Raw genomic sequence first — 19,954 nt, 5'->3', positions numbered from 1 at the left:
TATATCACCACCACTGTATTGATACAGCAGTGGAGTGATGGAGACTGGTACATCACCAGCACTGTGTTGATACAGCAGTCGAGTGATAGAGACTGGTAGATCACCAGCACTGTATTGATACAGCAGTGGAGTGGTAGAGACTGGTAGATCACCAGCACTGTATTGATACAGCAGTGGAGTGGTAGAGACTGGTAGATCACCAGCACTGTGTTGATACAGCAGTGGAGTGATAGAGACTGGTAGATCACCAGCACTGTATTGATACATCAGTCTAGTGATAGAGACTGGTAGATCACCAGCACTGTGTTGATACAGCAGTGGAGTGATAGAGACTGGTAGATCACCAGCCCTGTATTGATACAGCAGTGGAGTGATAGAGACTGGTATTTCACCAGCACTGTGTTGATACAGCAGTGGAGTGATAGGGACTGGTATATCACCACCACTGTATTGATACAGCAGTGGAGTGATGGAGACTGGTACATCACCAGCACTGTGTTGATACAGCAGTGGAGTGATAGAGACTGGTAGATCACCAGCACTGTATTGATACAGCAGTGGAGTGGTAGAGACTGGTAGATCACCAGCACTGTATTGATACAGCAGTGGAGTGGTAGAGACTGGTAGATCACCAGCACTGTGTTGATACAGCAGTGGAGTGATAGAGACTGGTAGATCACCAGCACTGTATTGATACATCAGTCTAGTGATAGAGACTGGTAGATCACCAGCACTGTGTTGATACAGCAGTGGAGTGATAGAGACTGGTAGATCACCAGCACTGTATTGATACAGCAGTGGAGTGATGGAGACTGGTATATCACCACCACTGTATTGATACAGCAGTGGAGTGATAGAGACTGGTAGATCACCAGCACTGTGTTGATACAGCAGTGGAGTGATAGGGACTGGTAGATCACCAGCACTGTGTTGATACAGCAGTGGAGTGATAGGGACTGATAGATCACCAGCACTATATTGATACAGCAGTGGAGTGATAAAGACTGGTAGATCACCAGCACTATATTGATACAGCAGTGGAGTGATAAAGACTGGTAGATCACCAGCACTATATTGATACAGCAGTGGAGTGATAAAGACTGGTAGATCACCAGCACTGTGTTGATACAGCAGTGGAGTGATAGAGACTGGTAGATCACCAGCACTGTATTGATACATCAGTCTAGTGATAGAGACTGGTAGATCACCAGCACTGTGTTGATACAGCAGTGGAGTGATAGAGACTGGTAGATCAGCAGCACTGTATTGATACAGCAGTGGAGTGAGAATGAACAACAATAAAACTCGCGAAGCCTGCAGTGAAATAAAAACGACGAATGCATAAGAGACACAAAACGTCAGCAGTAGAATGAAAATGGCCGAGTGGTAAAATGCACTGGGAGCCAGCAGTGAGTCGAGACTGACAAATGGGACCCTCGAAGCTCTGCGATGTACGAGTGTGGCATGGGAGTGGATGTGTTGTGTATGTAAGGGATGTTAGGGGTGGGAATGTTGATAGACAGTGGGTTTCGGGGCATGGAGGGGATTCCCAACCAAAAGGACGAAGACAGTGGAGCGGCAACAGTGGAGGATGGGAGGAGCAAGCGAGGAGATGCAGGAGGGGAGCATCAGGGGGCTCGGGGCATTGTGGCGGGGGGAACGGATTGGGAGAGGGCTGTGGGCAAGTGTGGGCTTGGGGTGAAAAATTAACCCGTAAAAACAAAGATTTTCACTATAAATCCTTTATATGCGTGGCGGCTAGAGTCCTCTCGTCCTCTGGCTTGAGATGGCTGCCACCTATGGGTCAGATGAATGCCTGCCACCATTAAGCAATTGGTAATTAAATATAATTTTTTTTTCCTAAAAAGTGTAAAATTTTGGATTTTTTTTTCACGAAAATACATCACGCACAACGAGTCTGTGTGCAAAATGTCAGCTCGATTGGATCATGGGAAGTGGGTTAAAAAACGACGGAAAGATTTGCACGGTCGTAAGCGCGCAAGCAAGCAAGCAAGTGAACTTAATATAAAGGATTTAATAAAAGACGGATCCCCCCAACCTCGTGTCGGTTCTACTTCACATGGACATTTTGCGGTGTGCGGTGTCAGTGGTTCAGAGCGACTTGCACCGGCTGCATGTGCCGGTGTGTACAGTTCTATGGTGGGAGCGGTGGCGCAGCGGTTAGCGCGGCGCGCCGTGCTACGATTCGGGCAGAGACTCCAATCCCGCTCATGGCCACCACCCACACCAGGGACAGCGTCAGCGATTATCTCAACCGGCTCTGGGCCTCCTCTAAGTCGACTCAGCCTCAAATGATAACCTGGTGCGGTGTGTAGTAGACTAGGGAGACAAAGGCGGCCGGGTGGGTGTAGTGCTGGCCACTCACCGCCTAGAGTCTGCGTGGGCTACACGGGGGAGCTTTGTCTCTGCACGACACAGAGAGCAGTGAGCCGCAGCCACGTGACTGAGTTGAAGGCGGGCAACTCCACAGGTGTCTCACAGCTCGAGAACTAGACACCCGACACATTGTTTACTTGTCTTTAGTTCTTTCGGTAAAGTCACATAGATAGAAGAAAAAATAATAAGAATAATATAATAAAAATGAAAATAAAGTGACTAAATCTTGCTTTGAAGCTTTCGTGACTGCAGGAATCCATCACTAATAGAAAAATAAATAACAATAAAATAAAAATGATTATTTTTTATCCACTTTACTCTTTGGTTCTTTTGGTAAAGTCACGTAGTGAAGAAGTGACTTTATTATTATTTTTGTTATCATTTTTTCTTGCTACGTGACTTTACCGTAAGAACCATAGACTATGAATTCCTGCAGTCACGAAAGTTTTAAGTCAAATTTTAATTGTTTAATTAAGTAATTTAACGATTTAAATAAGCAAGAAAAAGTGAAGCTGAAATAATAAAATATCGTAGAGCAGAGAGGGAGAGGCAACAGAATGAGAATAAGTATTCATACTGGTGGAATCCGATGAGCTATAAAGCTCTTTTTCACAGATGTCCAGTCGGGGCAGGTCAGAACGTTACAACAACAACAACAAGTAATACAACAACACGACAGGAGTGCAAAGTGTAGGAAAGGCAGATAAATCACTTCGAGACATATTTATAGAAATAAAACTACAAATATTTTTTTTCATACCAGATAAGCCTCCAATGAACTATTCGATCTTTTTTCAGATGCGACCTGGCCACAAATGATGGCTCATCATCATCATCACCACGTGGAAATGTACAGCAGCAAAATAATCAAAATAATTTAGACGCAACGAGTTTACAAGCAGCATTCCCCTACGAGTTCAGTTGAGACGACGAGGTGAGTTGAGATATTGAGGTGAGTTCAGATGAGGTGAGGTGTGTGAGGATAGGATTTGAGACGAGGCGACGTGTCATCACATTCCAGAGCGTTTCATCTGATATGCAAATTAAACCGAAAGTGTTTGTACCGTACTTCCCGTTCTCACATTCACGAGGCTTGTTTCTGTTTTTGTGCCTCATGCGCGGCCAGCTACTGCCTGAGCTCCAGCCAACGCCCGTCTCTGAGTGAAGCCACAGGGCCATGGCGAGTGCGGCTTCCAGTGATAGCGAGACTCCCAGGGGAGTTGACCTGCCCCATCTGCCTGGACGCCTTCCGTTGCCCCTGCACGCTCAGCTGCGGCCACTCGTTCTGCCTCAAGTGCATGTAGGGCACCTGGGATGCGGCAGAGTCCTTCTCCTGCCCGCAGTGCCGAGTGACCTTCCCTCAGAGGCCCAAACTGAGCAAGAACTTCACGCTCGCCAACTTGGTGGAGCAGCACAGTGCTGCAGAGAAAATGGCCACTGTGGTCTTGTGTGACTTCTGCAACGATGGCACGACCGCTGCCTTGAAGACCTGCCTCAAGTGTGATACGTCCTACTGTGTGACTCATGTAAAGCCTCATCAGGAGAACCCGAAATTCAGTGACCACGTTCTGGTGGATCCAGGCACGAATCCTGAAGAACGCAAGTGCAAGACGCACAGAAAGAAGATCAAGTTTTACTGCCGACAGGACAAGAGCTTGGTCTGCACAACCTGCACCATCGCAGGAGACCACAAGGGTCACGATGTGGCTACGCTGGAGGATGAGCGCAAAACACGGCAGGTGAGACGGTCTGCGTGTGTGAGCGGGAGCTTCTCCTGCGTGAAGTCAAGTACGAACTGAACAATGATATCCAAATAAATATATAATTCCTCTCTCAGCTTCCCATTGTTTCTTCAAATTTTAACAACCATGATTTAATATAACGTATGCTGAGGTAGTCATGGTGCAGAAATAATACAACAACATGTTATTATCAATCCTGTTATATGACAAGTTGATAAATGTGCTCTTAGTATATTTAATGAAAATGAATATATTTAATGCGTACACTGTGTTCTCAAAATGACTTGAGTGCAGAGACTGTGGTTCGTATACAAAAAGTGGTTTGTGGTAGAGGGGAGCATTCCCTAAAATTTTAATGAAATGTAAAACGACTGGGACTGCGTGAGCTGCAGTGCTCACCGCTTGGTCGCCTCGTGCCGGTCCGTGCCAGTTTAGCGCCACACTCTACAGCAGCTACCGGGTCACTGGACTTGGCGTTCCAGAAATGTCACGTGATTTTCACAGACCAAGTATTTCGTGACCGTATTTATATTTTCATCACGATGCTTTCTTTCGAATTTCTCGGACACTCAACAGTGACATGGCAGAGCCTCATTGTACCATGTAAAACTAAACTAAAACTATTTTTTATTTTACCAAATGAAGCTCAATGACCTATGTAGGTCTTTTTCAGAGGCAACCTGGCCACAAATGACAGCTCAACGAAGTGGCTTATCATGTCTAAATGTATGGCAACCAAACACTCAAAACGCACCTTTCTAAATGTGGACAGAAAAACCGAAGGACCCAGAGAAAAATCCATACGACATAGAGAAAGACATGCAAACTCCATCTTTTTATACAGGCATCAGGCGCGGGTTTGAACCCACGACCTCCGTATTTGCCGGCAAGGCAGATAACATCTCGCCACTCCGGTGCCCTTTTCACCCACTACTCAGCCCCGCTCACTATTATGGGAGCCCCGCGTACTACAGTAGCCCCGCCCACTATAGTAGTCCCGCCCACTACTCTTGTAGCCTCACCCACTGCTCAGGTAGCCCTGGTAGGCCTGCCCACTGCTTGAGATGCATTTTAAGGTTGTCACGGAAACGCTCCCTTTGACCTCCGGGGGCACGTGATCCATCACTGGGCTGGGAATAGAAGATTTGCTTAGGAAGCCTCAAGTCATTCATCCTTACAAGGTGACCTACCCATCTGAGTTGATACTTTATCATGATGGCCTCTATGCTAGATGAGTTTGATCGCTCCAGGACACTGATATTAGTTTGTCTTTCTTCCTATGTGATGTTTTCTATTTTCCTGAGACAGTTGATGACACATTTCGAGAGATTTTATGTGTTTACAATAAGTGGTCCAGGTTTCTGCAACATATAAGAGGGTTGGAATGATTACATCATTCTATAGGCCACTTTGGTCTTCGTGGTAATGTTGTGGTCTTCAAAGACCCTGTTCTTAAGTTTGCCAATGGCAGCACTAGCTCGAGAAATCCGATGTTAGATTTCATAATCAATTAAGGCATTGCTAGAGAGATGGCTGCCTAGGTATGGGAAACTGGGAACGCTTTATAATATTGCATTGTTGGTAATGATTGTAGGGGGTGGTCGGTGTCCTCCCGGAGCTTGTTGAAAAATAATCTTTGTTTTGCTGGTATTCAATGTGAGACCCATCTTGCTGTAAGCATCTCTAAATATGTTGACGATGACCTGAAGGTCAGCTTCTGAGCAGGCACTGACTTAGGCATCATCAGCATATTGGAATTTAATAACGGATGTTTTTGACTTCGCTCTGAAACAGTTAATGTTGAATATGTTCTCGTCTGTCCTATATGCGATATTTATGCCTCTGGGAAGTCTGTTCTGTGTCAGATGAAACATTCCCGCCAGGAAGATGGAGAAAAGAGTTGGTGCAATAACGCAACCTTGCTTCACACTGGTCCTTACTTCGATTGGCTTTGAGGTTTCACCATCAGAGAGGATGACAGCCTTCATACTGTCATGCAACAGACGGAGGACGTTAACACATTTTGTTGGGCAGCCATATCTCAAAAGGATTCTGCATTGTGCATCACGATTAACATAATCGAAAGCTTTAGTCAAATTAAAGAAGGCCATGTACAATGGTAGTCTCTGCTCCTGGCACTTCTCTTGGAGTTGACGGGCTGAGAAGATCAAGTCTGAGGTTCCCCTGCCAGGTCGAAAGCCACTCTGCGATTCAGGAAGGAGTCTTTCAGCAAGTGGTAGAAGTCTTGATTTAAAGCTTTCGTGACTACAGGGATTCATAGTCATGGTTCTTTCGGTAAAGTCACGTGACTTTACCGAAAGAACCAAGAATATGGTAGAAGTCTGTTTAGTAGCATTTTTGGCAGTATTTTTCCAGCGGTGGCAAGAAGAGAGATTCCTCTGTAGTTGTCACAGTCTGACTTGTCACCTATTTTGAAGATGGTTACAATGATGGCATCTTTCATGTTCGTTGGGAAGGTCTTCATCATTCCAAATCTTGGCCATGAGGGAGTGCAGGTGTTCTAGTAGGAGTTGTCCTCCATGTTTGTAAATCTCAGCAGGAATCTGGTCTAGCCCACTCCCTTTGTTCTCTTTCATCTGCTTGACAGCTTTAGCCACTTCAAGCATCGTTGGTTCTCTAGCTAAATCCTCAGTGGTAGAGTGTCGCGGAATCTCACTGAATATAAAAGCGTTAACAACAGCGTTGCAGTTGAACAGCGTGTTGAAGTGTTCCTGCCAGCGGGAGATGATTGCATTTTTGTCTTTGAAGATTTCTGTCCCATCCTTAGACTGAAGTGGTGCAAGGCCCTGTTTTGATGGTCCATATAAGACTGGTTCCTTTAAAAAATTCGTGAGTTCTTGGAATCTGCAAGATGTTGTACTTCTTCTGCTTTGTTTCTGAACCAGTTGTTCTTCAGTTCCTAGATTTTAGTTTGTACTTTCGATTTGGCCTCCTTATATGATTGTTTTTTTCTGTCTAGACTGTTTGTGTTGTTGCCAGGCGATTAATGTTTTCTTCTTCTTGTCAATGAGGCTTGTAATTTCTTGGTCGTTGTCATCAAACCAGTCACAGTTTATCCTTCTTGTGTAGCCAATGGTGTTTCCTCAGCTGGTTATAACTGCCGTCTTGAGGTGTGTCCAGTACTCATGAACATTTCCTGAAGCCTGGTTGATGCTGAGTCTTTGAGCTAGTTCTTTCAAGCGGTCCTGTACTGCTGGGTCTTTAGTCTGATTGCATTGAGTCTTTTCCTCTGTAGTGTTGGTCGGTTGATGTGTTTGTGGTTTAGTTTGAGAGTCATCACTGTTCGAATTAGTCTGTGGTCAGTCCAGGAATCGTCTGCATTGATCATGGCACGAGTGACATCGGTGCTGTCAAGCTTCCTGACAATCACGTAGTCCAGTAAATGCCATTGGTGTGATCGAGGGTAGCACCAGGAGGTCTTACGGCTATTCTTCTGCCTGAATAGGGTGTTGGAAATGGTCAGGTCGTGCTCAGAACAGGTTGTAAGAAGAAGGTGACCATTGGAGTTGGGCTTTCCAACTCCCTCTTTACCAATTACACCGTTCCACATTTGATGGTCTTTCCCAACTCGAGCATTGAAGTCGCCGAGGAGAATCAGCTTGTCAGTTTTTGGTGTACTCTGAATTATTTGGTTGAGTTGGCTGTAGTAGGTCTCCTTAGTGTCTTCTTTGGAGTCCAGTGTTGGTGCATAGGTGCTGATGATGGTTGTATGTTGGTCAATTGCGAATTTCAGGCGTAGGGTCATAAAACGCTCATTGATACCAATTGGGAGCTCACTTAAGCTGTTGATGAACATGTTGTCGATTGCAAACTCTACACCATGCAGGTGTCCATGCACTGGATTACCCTTCCAAAAGATGTAGCCTCCACTTAGCTCGGTCAGTTGGCCTTCATCCGCCAGATGGATTTCGCTGAGGGCGGCAATATGGATATTAAATCGTCTCAGCTCACGTGCCACAAGAGCTGTTCGGCACTCTGGACTTTGCGAGTTTGGGTTTTTTTGTGAGGGTGATGACATTCCAGGAATTAATGTTGAGGTTATATTTATTTTTGTTTCGACCGCAATTATTGATGCTCCCTCTGGTCGCGGTAAGCCAGACAGGATGTTGCTCGGCAGGCTATGTTTAGGGCACATTTTCTAGCCTCCTCCCCATTTGGGGTGAGCAGAGTGGATCCTCGTGGGCTTCTCAGTCACAGCAACAGCTGCCAGGATGCACTCCTGCCTAATCCGAGTGCATGACGACCTTATAAAAGCTGCCACCTTGGTGCTGGATTGTGACTAGGATCTTCTAGCTGCATAGGCCTGCCCCGCTTGCCACTTGCCAATCGCCCAAGGGCTTTGGGTGTGTAGTGTGGTGGTGCGATGGCACATCTTCCCTGGAGGGTGCCAGTGCGTGAATTAATTTACGTGCACTATCTGTTGCACACCAGCTACCACACGGGGCTTAACCAGGAACCAAGCGTGGGTCCAATGACGAGACAGAAAACAAAGACGATTAGAAGGCTTGTCCTGAAGCACCAGACATCCAGTGGCGTCTCCGTCATATGCCGTTGGCCAACTGAACCGTAGCTCATCCACCCCACCGAGGTGGGCCGTTGGCCACTTGGTATCCACCCGGGATTTTATCAGGGTTTACTCCCTTAGTCTAAGTGGCTAACCAGAGCTCCGTTAGCCAGCGCGTTTCCAGTTGAGTACAGACAGGCCTTCTTGGTTACCGAAGTGGCCCAGGTGGTCGAACCACCCACCATATTTCGCCCTGTCTGGCAATCCTGTACTTTACCTGTTACCACCTCTCACGAAATGGACTACTCAACACCGCCCACTACTCAGGCAGCCACACCCACTAAGCAAGTAGCCCAACCCACTACGCAGGTAGCCCCACCCACTACATGTTGCCCCAACCACTATGCAGGTAGCCCCACCCACTACTCATGTAGCCCCACCCACTACTCGGTTAGCCCCGCCCACCACTTGGGTAACCCCGCTCATTACTCGGGTAGTCCCACCCTCTACTCCAGTAGCCACGCCAACTGCTCAGGTAGCCCTGCCCACTGCTCAGGTAGCCCCACCCACTGCTCAGGTAGCTCCACCCACTACTCAGGTAGCCCCACCCACTAAGCAGGTAGCCCAACGCACGATGCAGGTAGCCCCACCCACTACATATGTAGTCCCACCCACTACATAGGTACCCCAACCCACTACGCAGGTAGCCCCACCCACACCTGTATCCCCACCCACTACGCAGGTAGCTTTGCCCACTGCTGAGGCAGCTCCACCCACTACTCAGGTAGCTCCACCCATTACTCAGGTAGCCCCACCCTCTAGGTGGCTCCACCCACTGAAACAGGTCGCCCAACCCACTACTTAGGAAGCCCTGCGCGCGTTTGAGCTCCTCGTGAAATCAGTGCTCTTCAGCCCTTGCTCCCCCAGCCTCCATCGCTGCACCGGGGCTACTGCCCCCGTCACTGTGGAGGGTTCGCGTGGGGCGGGGTTGAGAGGGGATGCTCAGAGAGTGAGTGGAGTCTCCCCTGGTGACGTCTCTCACAGAAACAAGTGGAAGAGGAGATACAGGTGGTGCAGGAGAAGATAAGGGAGGTGGAGGAGTCCGTGAGGCGGATGGAGGCCGCTCGCAGGGACGTGCAGGTACCGTGTCTGGGCTGGACTCTGTAACCCCGTGACTCCACTCTGAGTAGGGTTTGTGATGGAGAACAACTCCATTCATTCACGTGGACTACCATTGGCTCTGAACACATTGTGGATCTAAAGATACAACAGTCAATGCACCTCAATAATCAGGACGATTAAAGAGGTGGTTCTCATCTCCACTGAGAAACTCAATCAGTGGTGGAAATTCCACATTCCCATATCTCCATACAACTTACCACTTCAACGACTGTTAACTATATTGGTCAGATGAGGTGGTACGTACCTCTTATCCAATACTCTGGTGGCAGAGTTGGTGGATCACACACAGACTGTTGTACGCTCTTTTAGTGAAACCAATCAGGCTTTAGAGTGGCCAGGTGCCAGTATTGCAAGTGGTTTCATGATCCCCTCTCTTCATCCATACGTGTTTTTTTCTCACATTCAAAAACTGCATTTAAAGAGGAATTGGCCTAATTTCCCATATCATTAAGACTCTACTTGTTAACGGCAAATTACAGATTTTTATTCGCTTCATATGAAGGTAAACAAAGCATCGTCCTGATAGCCTTGCGCAATAAGAATGGCACAAACGCTAAATGTACTCATGGTGGTATTTGATTATTTCATTGCCTCACAGCCCCCGCCTGTTATGGCGAGTCGTGCTGTAGTGAAAATGCACAGTGGCGTTATCAGAGGCAGAGAAAGAAGGAGGCCTCAGTGCTGCAGACTCGTATCATTGTCTGGACACCTTCAGAGTTGCACTCGGGTCACACCGACCTGAATGTCATTTCACAAAGGACCAGACATTTAATGAACAAAAGTGGCATTTGTTTCTCTTTGCAGGCATCCATGACAGATCAAAAGGCCTCAATCTCGGTCAGATTCACCCGCGCGAGAGCAGCGTTGGATGCGGAGGAGAAGGCGGCTTTAGAGCAAGCGGAGCAGAAAGGGTGCGAGCTGCTGTCGGAGATCGAGAAGAAGATCGCTCACTACCAGCGCGAGATCAGCGAGCTGCAGGCAGTAGCCACTCGCCTGCAGACCCGAGCGCAGGAGAGTGACTCGTTCGCGTTCCTGCAGGTGAGGAATGAGTTACCAGTGTCGCAATTGGCTCAGAGCCCTCTCACCAGCAGCAGAAGAAGGAGGCTCCTGAATGAGAGCTCGCATCTCATGGGCTTGAGAACATAGCTCCACTCATGGATTCCCATTGCAGCTCCAGTTGTTGTCATTTGGAAGGCCAGCTCGTATTTTCTCATTAAGTTGGTTTCATTTTGATTTAAAGCTGTCGTGACTGCAGGGATTCATATTCTTGGCTCTTTCGGTAAAGCCACGTAGAAGGGAAATAAAATAAAAACAATAAATCGTGTTGTTTTATATATTTTTTATTTTATTATTTCCCTTCTACGTGACTTTACCGAAATAACCAATAATATAAGTCGGTTTCATTGTGAATATAAACTAAATGGTATTGGAATTGCACTTTTTAAATCAACCCTACAACAATGTACACGGTATTCATGATTATCATCAGCCATGATCTATCCACTGATGGATGAAGGCCTCCCCAAGCCATTGCCACATCTCATGATAACGCGATGCAACAATCCACCAGCGCCTGCTCACGAGCCGATGTCATCGCTGCTTCTTACTTTGTGAGCCTCCTCTTGTTCGTATTATGGAAGCTAAAATAAATACGAGGTCTCATACACTTATTAATTATATCATTGTGTCCTGAACATCACTTCTACAAGACCTGCACCATGTGCATTGGTAACGTCAAACATTTCAAGTCCCAATTTACTCAACACAGATCAATATCAACCGGTCTCATTCTGAAATATTTGCCCTACAATTCAGTGTTGGTCCTCATAGGGGTGGCGAGATGGTAACTACGTCGCCTAGTATACCGGAGGTCGAGGACATCACTATATATTTGTAATTTGCATGTCTCTCTCCATGGTCGCATGGCTTTTATCCGGGTCCTCCAGTTTTTCCCTCCACATTTGGAAACGTGCGTTTAGAGGATTGAGCTGTTATACATTTCTACGTGATGAACCACTTTGTTGAGCTATCAGTTGGGGCCACGTCGCTTCTGAAAAAGAATCATATAGCTCCGTGGACCTTTCCTGGGAAAAAAATTTGTAGTTTATAGTTGACTATCAACAAGTCGCACTGACATAATTTCCCCGTAAGTTAGTGTTGATGATCATTGGGTCATAAGCCAGGGGTTCATATTCCACAGACAGTTTTGCAGTGGGAACTCCATTGAATGCAAGGGAATCGAAGTAGAGTCATAGTAATGCATCTCTCTCTCTCTCTCCCACAGGGGCACCTGGAGGAGACACGCAGGTAAAAGACGACTTTCACTCACGGCTCGACACACGAAAAGATGGGATTGAGTGTGGGGCATGGGCAGTGAGACATTGGCTGTATGTGATGATGCCGTGTGGTGAAACTGTGTGTGGTGATGTTGCGTGTGAATATGCTGTGTGTGAAGATATTTTGCGTGATGATGCTGTGTGATAATGCTGTGTGATGATGCTGTATGTAGTGATGCTGTGTGGTGAAGTTGTGTGTGATGATGATGTGTGATGATGCTGTGTGTAGTGATGCTTTGTCTGATACTGCGTGGTGATGCTGTGTGATGGTGCTGTGTGTGATGATTCTAAGTGTGGTGATAGAAATGCTGTGTGGTGATGTTGTAAGAAGTTGTGATGAGTTATTATGCTTTCTATGATGAGTCTAGATGTGATGGAGCTGTGATGAGTATCTATGTAATGGAGCTTTGATGATCCTGTGAATGACGATGCTCAATGTGAGACAGTGGCCGTGTCTGCTCTGCTTTCACAGGGCAGGGAGGGTTACTTCAGCTCCACCCTCAGCTCGCAGCCAACAGGACATTGCCTCACTTCAAGTCCTGGAGACAAATGCAGTCAAACTCCTGTGTGAGTTCTTCAGTGTGAATCATGGGTGATTGGGTGGTCTTGACAATAAATTATCTCCGTGTGTGTGCACGAGGTCGACTCAACCTCAAATGAGTACCTGGTGTTTTGTGAAAACATCACCACTAGGGAGACAAAGGTGGCCAGGTGTAGTGCTGGCCACCCACCCCCTTGTTGGCCGTGCCAGCTTTTAAAGGTGATGACTTTTCTGACAGTGTGTTAAGGCTACACAGGGGATTTTAGTCTATGTTTATATCCTAATCTAGGACCCGACTGATCAGAGCCATGATACTCAGTGTGGTGTTTTTTGGTAAATAATCAGCATTACCAGTCATGGGTAATTGCGATATTGAGATGGGGTGTGTGCCTGTGAATGTCTCTATGCATCTGTAGGTGGGGTTAGCGATGGCAAAGTGGTTAGCACACTGCACTACAAACCCAGTTTACTGGGCTTGATTACCTGCCATTGCTAACATCAGTGGCAGGTGATATCGGATCCATTCCTCCGCCTCTGCTAGGCAGTTTCAACCTCAAATGAGTTCCTGATGTTGGTAATGGTCATAATGATGGTGATAGTGGTTGTGATGAGGATGGTGGTAATGAAGCTGATATTACTGATAATGTGAGTGATGTGAATGGTGATAGCATTGGTGATGGTTTTGGTCGTGGTGATGGCAGTGATGGTCGTGGTGATAATGATGGTGACATTGATGATAATATAGTTGGTGATGGTTGTGATGATTTTGCTGATGGTGATAATGGTAGTGATGGTGGTATTGAGGGTTTCGATGGTCGTTGTGATGATTATAATGATGCTGGTCGTGTTGTTGGTGATAGTGATGAAGATATTAGATGGTGATTTGAAGCTTTCGTGACTGCAGGAATCCATACTCTTTGGTTCTTTTGGTAAAGTCACGTAGGTAGAAAAATAAAAAAATAAAAATATATCACGACGTTTCGATAGCAACACAAGCGATCGTCCGCAGGCAGAAAAAAATATCCAGCTGTGGAACTGCTGAACCAGCGAGAGAGCTCTTATACCAATGTTATATATGGGGCGATGTGCAAGCAAGCGCTTGCCTCACAGCGCAGTTGGCAGCACCGCAGCTTGTTTTACACATAGAAATGACATTAACTTACTAATTTCCCAAATCTCCCTGCCTAATCACTACAATCAACATAGTGCTAATCTCCCATTAACACTGCTGCTGTGCGCGCATGCGGGGATGATACTCTTATGCGGCGACGGAAGCACATTTAATGCTAATCTCTCTCCCTAATCTCTCTCTCCATAATCTCCCCCATTAACACAACTGACGTGCTTGCGTCCGGGGATGGAATTCCTTTCCAGCTCAGACCCCGCTTGCTTGCCCACCGCCACATATATAACCTCTTGCTGTAACAGCTCTCTCGCTGGTTCAGGAGTTCCACTGCTGGATATTTTTTTCTACTTGTGTTGCTATCGAAACGTCATGATATATTATTTTTTGTTTTATTTAAATGTTCTACCTACGTGATTTTACCGCAAGAACCAAAGGGTATTTTAGATGGTGGTGATGGGAACTGGTGATGGTTGAAGTAATAGTAGTGATAGTGGTGATGATTATGTTTGTGATGTTGCTGATGGCGATAGTGATGTTGGTGATGTTCATCATATTGATGATGTTGGTGGTGATTTTGGTGTTTTTTGTGCTGTGATGGTTGATGGTGAAGATGATGGTTGATGATGTTGATGTGGTGAATATAGATGGTAATGGTAATGATGGTGTCCTGTAGTTATGTTGTGATCGCTGTTGTCACAGACGGATGCTCACCGACTCTGGACACAAACTCAGCTCATAACCAACTCCAGATCTCCTCGGAACTCAGGACGATAAAGTGGACCGGTGTTTCCCAGGGTCGCCTCGATCACCCACACCGGTTTGATGGGTGGTCACAAGCCCTGTGCTGTGAGAGCTTCTCGTCGGGCCACCACTACTGGGAGGTGGACGTGGGGGACGCGCGGTGGTGTCGGGTTGGAGTCGCGTACGGGACGATCCCACGGAAAGGGGGTGGTGCTGCATTGCAGCTGGGACGGAACGATGCATCCTGGTGTTTAGAGAAACGTGACGACAGCTTCTCAGTGGTTCATGGTGGAGTGGAGACTGCACTGTCGGTGAGGGGGGCCCCCTCCCCCCGCAGAATCGGGCTTCACCTGCACTGGGAGGGGGGGTTCCTGGAGTTTTACCGCGCCGACTCCATGGAGGTGATCCACGAGGTCCGGCAGAGATTCTTGCAACCTCTCTACCCTGGGATGTGGCTGGGGTATTGTAATGAACCATTGAAGATTGTGGATCTGAGTCGTGCATCCTGAGGATGAGGAATATTAGAACCCCAAGAAACTGAGGCGAAAACCCAAGAAACCGATGAAAGGGGGGATGGTGAGGAGAGGGTGAAGTGAGGGTGAGGGGAGATTAGAGGGGAAGGTGAGGGAAGGGGACAGGTAAGCGTGGAGGGTGAAGGGTCAGGAGGGGTTGAGGAGAGGAAAAGATGGGAAGGAGGGGGTAGAGGCGATGGTGAGGCAAGGTGAGGGTTCGGGGAGGGTGGGGTGATGGGAGGGTGAGGTGAAAATTGAATGAAGGGTGAGGTGAGCATGGAAGGGGAGGGTGAGGGGGGAGGGTGAGGTTCAGGTTGGTGTGCATGAGCGATGTCGCCGGTGCAGTACAAATCGCCGGTGCGGAAGTTTGAGGGATTTTAATGAAATCTGAGTGGGGAATCAGCGCAGCCCCAGAGTCCATGTGGCCGCTCCTTCACCTGCAGTGCGCGCTCGCGTTACCACGCCCCATCATCCCTGTGATTCACCATCATCACTATCATCACCCCATCATCACTATCATCATCACCACCATCATCCCCATCAACACCACCATCATTGTAATCACCAGTCATCACTACCTCCATCATCACCATCATTACCACCATCATGATCATCAGCATCATTGCCATTACTCCATTTTAATCACTATCATCACCACCACCACTCTATCATCATCAATATCATCACCAACATCATCAACATCATTATCCCCATCATCACTACGACCACGACCATAACCATCATGAACCACCATCACCACCATCACCACCAACACAAAAAACACCATAATCCTCACCATTATCACGTCCACCACCATCATCACTATACCACCATCATCACCACTACCAACACTGCCACGATCATCACCACCATCATCGTTACCACCACCATGATCACCACCATCATCATCACAATCACGATCATTACCATCATCATCAACACCGCAAAAAACACCATAATAATCACCATTATCACATCCACCATCACGACCATCATCATCACTATCATCACCGTAAAAACCACCATAACCGTCATCATTATCACCATCTCCCTCATCACCATCATTACCACCACAATCATCATCACCACGACCATGATCAACACCATCATCATCATCACCACCGACACCACCACCACCATTATCACCATCACACTTCTTACCATCACCATCACTACAATCATTATTACAATAACCACCAATACCATCATCACCATTTCACCATTATTACCACCACTACCACCTTCATCACAATCATTACTATCATTGTCACTAACATCATCATTCCTCCTTCGCAAAACCCTTCTCTCCACAAGAAACATTAAAGACATAATACACACCACGTACTTTCTGCACCCCCCCCCCCCTTTCACTCTCCCCCCCTGCAGCCGATCTCTCAGATCTCTCCAAGTGCTGCCATGGGGTCCACTTTCTGCCCCGCCCCCTCTCCCCCCACCTCCTCTCTCCCCCCGCCCCCTCTCTCCCCCCACCTCTCTCTCTCCCACCACCTCCTCTCTCTCCCCCCGCCCCCTCTCTCCCCCCACCTCTCTCCCCCCACCCCCTCTCTCCCCCCGCCCCCTCTCTCCCCCAGCCCCCTCCCTCCCCCCGCCCCCTCTCTCCCCCCACCTCCTCTCGCTCCCCCCTACTGCCGAGGTCTATATAACCTCGTGCCACGGCAGGTCTCTCGCCTACTTCAGCAGTGTTTTTCTTGCCGTGGTTGTCCCACCTGATGACGATTGCTTGTGTTGCGATCGAAACGTCGTGATCTATTATTTTTCTACGTACGTGACTTCAGCGAAATAACCAAAGAGTATGGATTCCTGCAGTCACGAAAGCTTCAAATCAAGATTGACACCACGTATTGTTTTACTCATCCCATCAGTCGCAGGCACGGCCTTCTGAGAGTGCCTAATTGAAGCGGCATTTGGTTCATCGCAAGCAACACTCTGGCCAGGTTTTGACATTCAGTGTCTCATCAGCAGCAGTCAGGCTCGCGTGAAGCAATGTATGTATGTTGAACTTATTTCTCACCGTACGTAGCCAATGTACGTAGCCAACTGGTCTAATCGGAGGTGCAATGCTGGCGAATTGCCCAGATGTTCATAGGCAAGGTCAGGTTCTGACGTTCTGTTTCTCATCAGCAGTAGCCAGGCTTTGCTTAAACCAAGGCTCACGAAGTAATTGCCAACTGGACTCCTGGCCGCCTGCTTGTATGTATTGTGTGTTGAGATTATATTGCAACGAATGTAGCCAGCTAGGCTAATCGGAGGTGCGGGGGAAGGACAACAAACTAAGCACAAAAAACACACGGACACGGACAGTCAGGTACAAAGGGCGTGCGGGTTGCTCGTGTTTGATTAGAAAATAAATGGTCAATAAAAATCTAAGGTAAAAAAAGAACACGCAGCACGTGTTATTGTCTTGAGTATAACTGTTTATTTGAAGTGACTATAGAAAGCAATACACGTACAGTGACACAGACTAATTTGACGTGAGTTTGTGTGTGACCAGACCAGTACCCGCTGTATCTGATTCACTACAAATCCTATTGTAGTGCTCGTTCTGTTTATCAACACAAATGTGCCAAGTCTACTGCACGGTGAACGTGAACGAGTTAATGCATTAGCACTTTGATAGATTCACTCAGACCCATAGACTCACCACACAGAGACATAGACTCACTCAGAGACAGACTCACGAACAGGGACCCATAGACTCCATCACACACAGACCCATAGACTCACACTGAGATCCACACTCACACAGAGACCCATACACACACACCGAACCAGACTCAGAGACCCATAAATTCACTCACATAGACCCATAGACTAAGACAGAGACCCATAGACTCACCACACAGAGACCCATAGACTCATGACACAGACCCACAGACTCATGACACAAAGATCCATAGACTTACACAGAGACCCATAGACTCACAAAGAGACCCATAGACTCACAAAGAGACCTATATGCTCACACAGAGACCCACAGTCGGTTCTGCCGCCACTGCTGCTGTATTTGTTGTTGATGTGGTTGTTGTTGATGTTGTTTATGTTGTTGATGTCGTTCCACGGGGATGTTGGGGCCTCGGACCATCGTGGGTCAGGGCTGGAGACGACTTCCCTGCACGCGTTGCTGGTGCTGTGGAGCATAGCGGAGGCACGGGAGCAGGGCCAGAGGGAGTGTCAATGGTGGTGGTGTACCCGTGTCTGTGTGTGTACACGTGTCTGTGTGTGTGTATACACGTGTCTGTGTGTACACGTGTCTATGTAGACGTGTCTGTGTGTAGACGTGTGTGTACGCGTGTCTGTGTGTGTACACGTGTCTGTGTGTACACGTGTCTGTAGACGTGTCTGTGTGTAGACGTGTGTGTACGCGTGTCTGTGTGTGTACACGTGTCTGTGTGTGTAGACGTGTCTGTAGACGTGTCTGTGTGTGTAGACGTGTCTGTAGACGTGTCTGTGTGTGTACACGTGTCTGTGTGTAGACGTGTCTGTGTGTCGACGTGTGTGTACGCGTGTCTGTGTGTGTACACGCGTATGTAGACGTGTCTGTGTGTACACGTGTCTGTACACGTGTCTGTGTGTACACGTGTCTATATGTGTGTCTGTAATGTAGCGGTTAGCGCGCTGCGCTACGAACTTTGGCGACCTGGGTTGGGTTCCCGTTCACGGCCAACACCAGTGACGATTAATTATCTGAACCGGTCCTGGGCCTCCCCTAGGTCGACTCACCCTCAAATGAGTACCTGGTGCGATGTGTAAACATCACCACGAGGGAGAAAAATGCGGCCGGACGTGGTGTTGGCTACCCACCCACTCGTGTGCCGTGCCGGCCTTCATAGGTGCTCACTCACAAAACTTACTCCGACAGTCTAAGGCTATACGGGGGATCTTTGTACACGTGTCTGTGTGTGTGTGTACGTGTGTCCATGTGTGCGTGTACACAGAATGGGAAGCGGTAGTGTAGTGGTTAGCGTGCTGCACTAAGAACCCGGTGACCCGAGTTTGATTCTAGCTCAAGGCCAACACTGATGACGATTATTTGAACTGGTCCTGAGCCTCACCTAGGTCGACTCAGCCTCAAATGAGTACCTGGTGCAGTGGTGTGTAGTGAACATCGCCACCCGGGGAGACAAAGGCGGCCGGGCGTGGTGCTGGCCACCCACTCTCTCATGTGCCACAGTGCCGGCCTTGATAGGTGCTACAACTCCCGACCAGCACTTGCCCCTAGAGTCTATTGCAGGCTACACGGGGGAGCTTTGTCTGTCTCTACAATGTGACAAAGCTCCCCCGTGTAGCCCACCCAGGCTGGAGGAGCAAGAGCTGTTAGTAGCGAGAAGCAGCAGCGCCTGTGAAGGCCGCCACTGTGGCACACGAGGGGGTGGGTGGCCAGCACCATGCCCGGCCGGGAGGGAGCGACGTCCCGTACGCGACTCCAACCCGACACCACCCCGCGTCCCCTACGTCCACCTCCCAGTATTGGTGGCCCGACGAGAAGCTCTCACAGCACAGGGCTTGTGCATAGTAATCAAACCGGTGTGGGTGATTGGGGCGACCCTGGAAAGCAGGGCTCAGCGTCATCGTCCTGAGATCCGAGGAGATCTGGAGTTTGTTATTAGCTGAGTTTGTGTCCAGAGTCGGCGAGCGTCCGTCTGTGACAACAGCGATGACAACATCACTACAGAACACCGTCATCACCATCATCCACCATCACCACCATCAACATTACCATCACCAACCATCATGTTCACCATCAACAATAACATTACAGACATGACCATCAGCAACCATCCTCGCCATCAATATCATTGATGACAACAACATAAACATCACCATCACCACTATT

At 48.0% G+C, this 19,954-nt stretch overlaps 1 pseudogene; it reads left to right on the top strand.

Annotated features, from left to right (window-relative positions):
* Positions 1 to 1,536: 1,536 nt before the first annotated feature.
* LOC133339082 (E3 ubiquitin/ISG15 ligase TRIM25-like) lies at positions 1,537 to 15,099 on the top strand (annotated as a pseudogene).
* The last annotated feature ends 4,855 nt before the right edge of the window (positions 15,100 to 19,954 follow it).

This window comes from Lethenteron reissneri, unplaced genomic scaffold, assembly GCF_015708825.2.
Source record: "Lethenteron reissneri isolate LAM-NWPU_2019-01 unplaced genomic scaffold, ASM1570882v1 scaffold_1640, whole genome shotgun sequence".
NCBI lineage: Eukaryota > Metazoa > Chordata > Hyperoartia > Petromyzontiformes > Petromyzontidae > Lethenteron > Lethenteron reissneri.
This window is presented reverse-complemented; position numbering and strand designations above follow the sequence as displayed.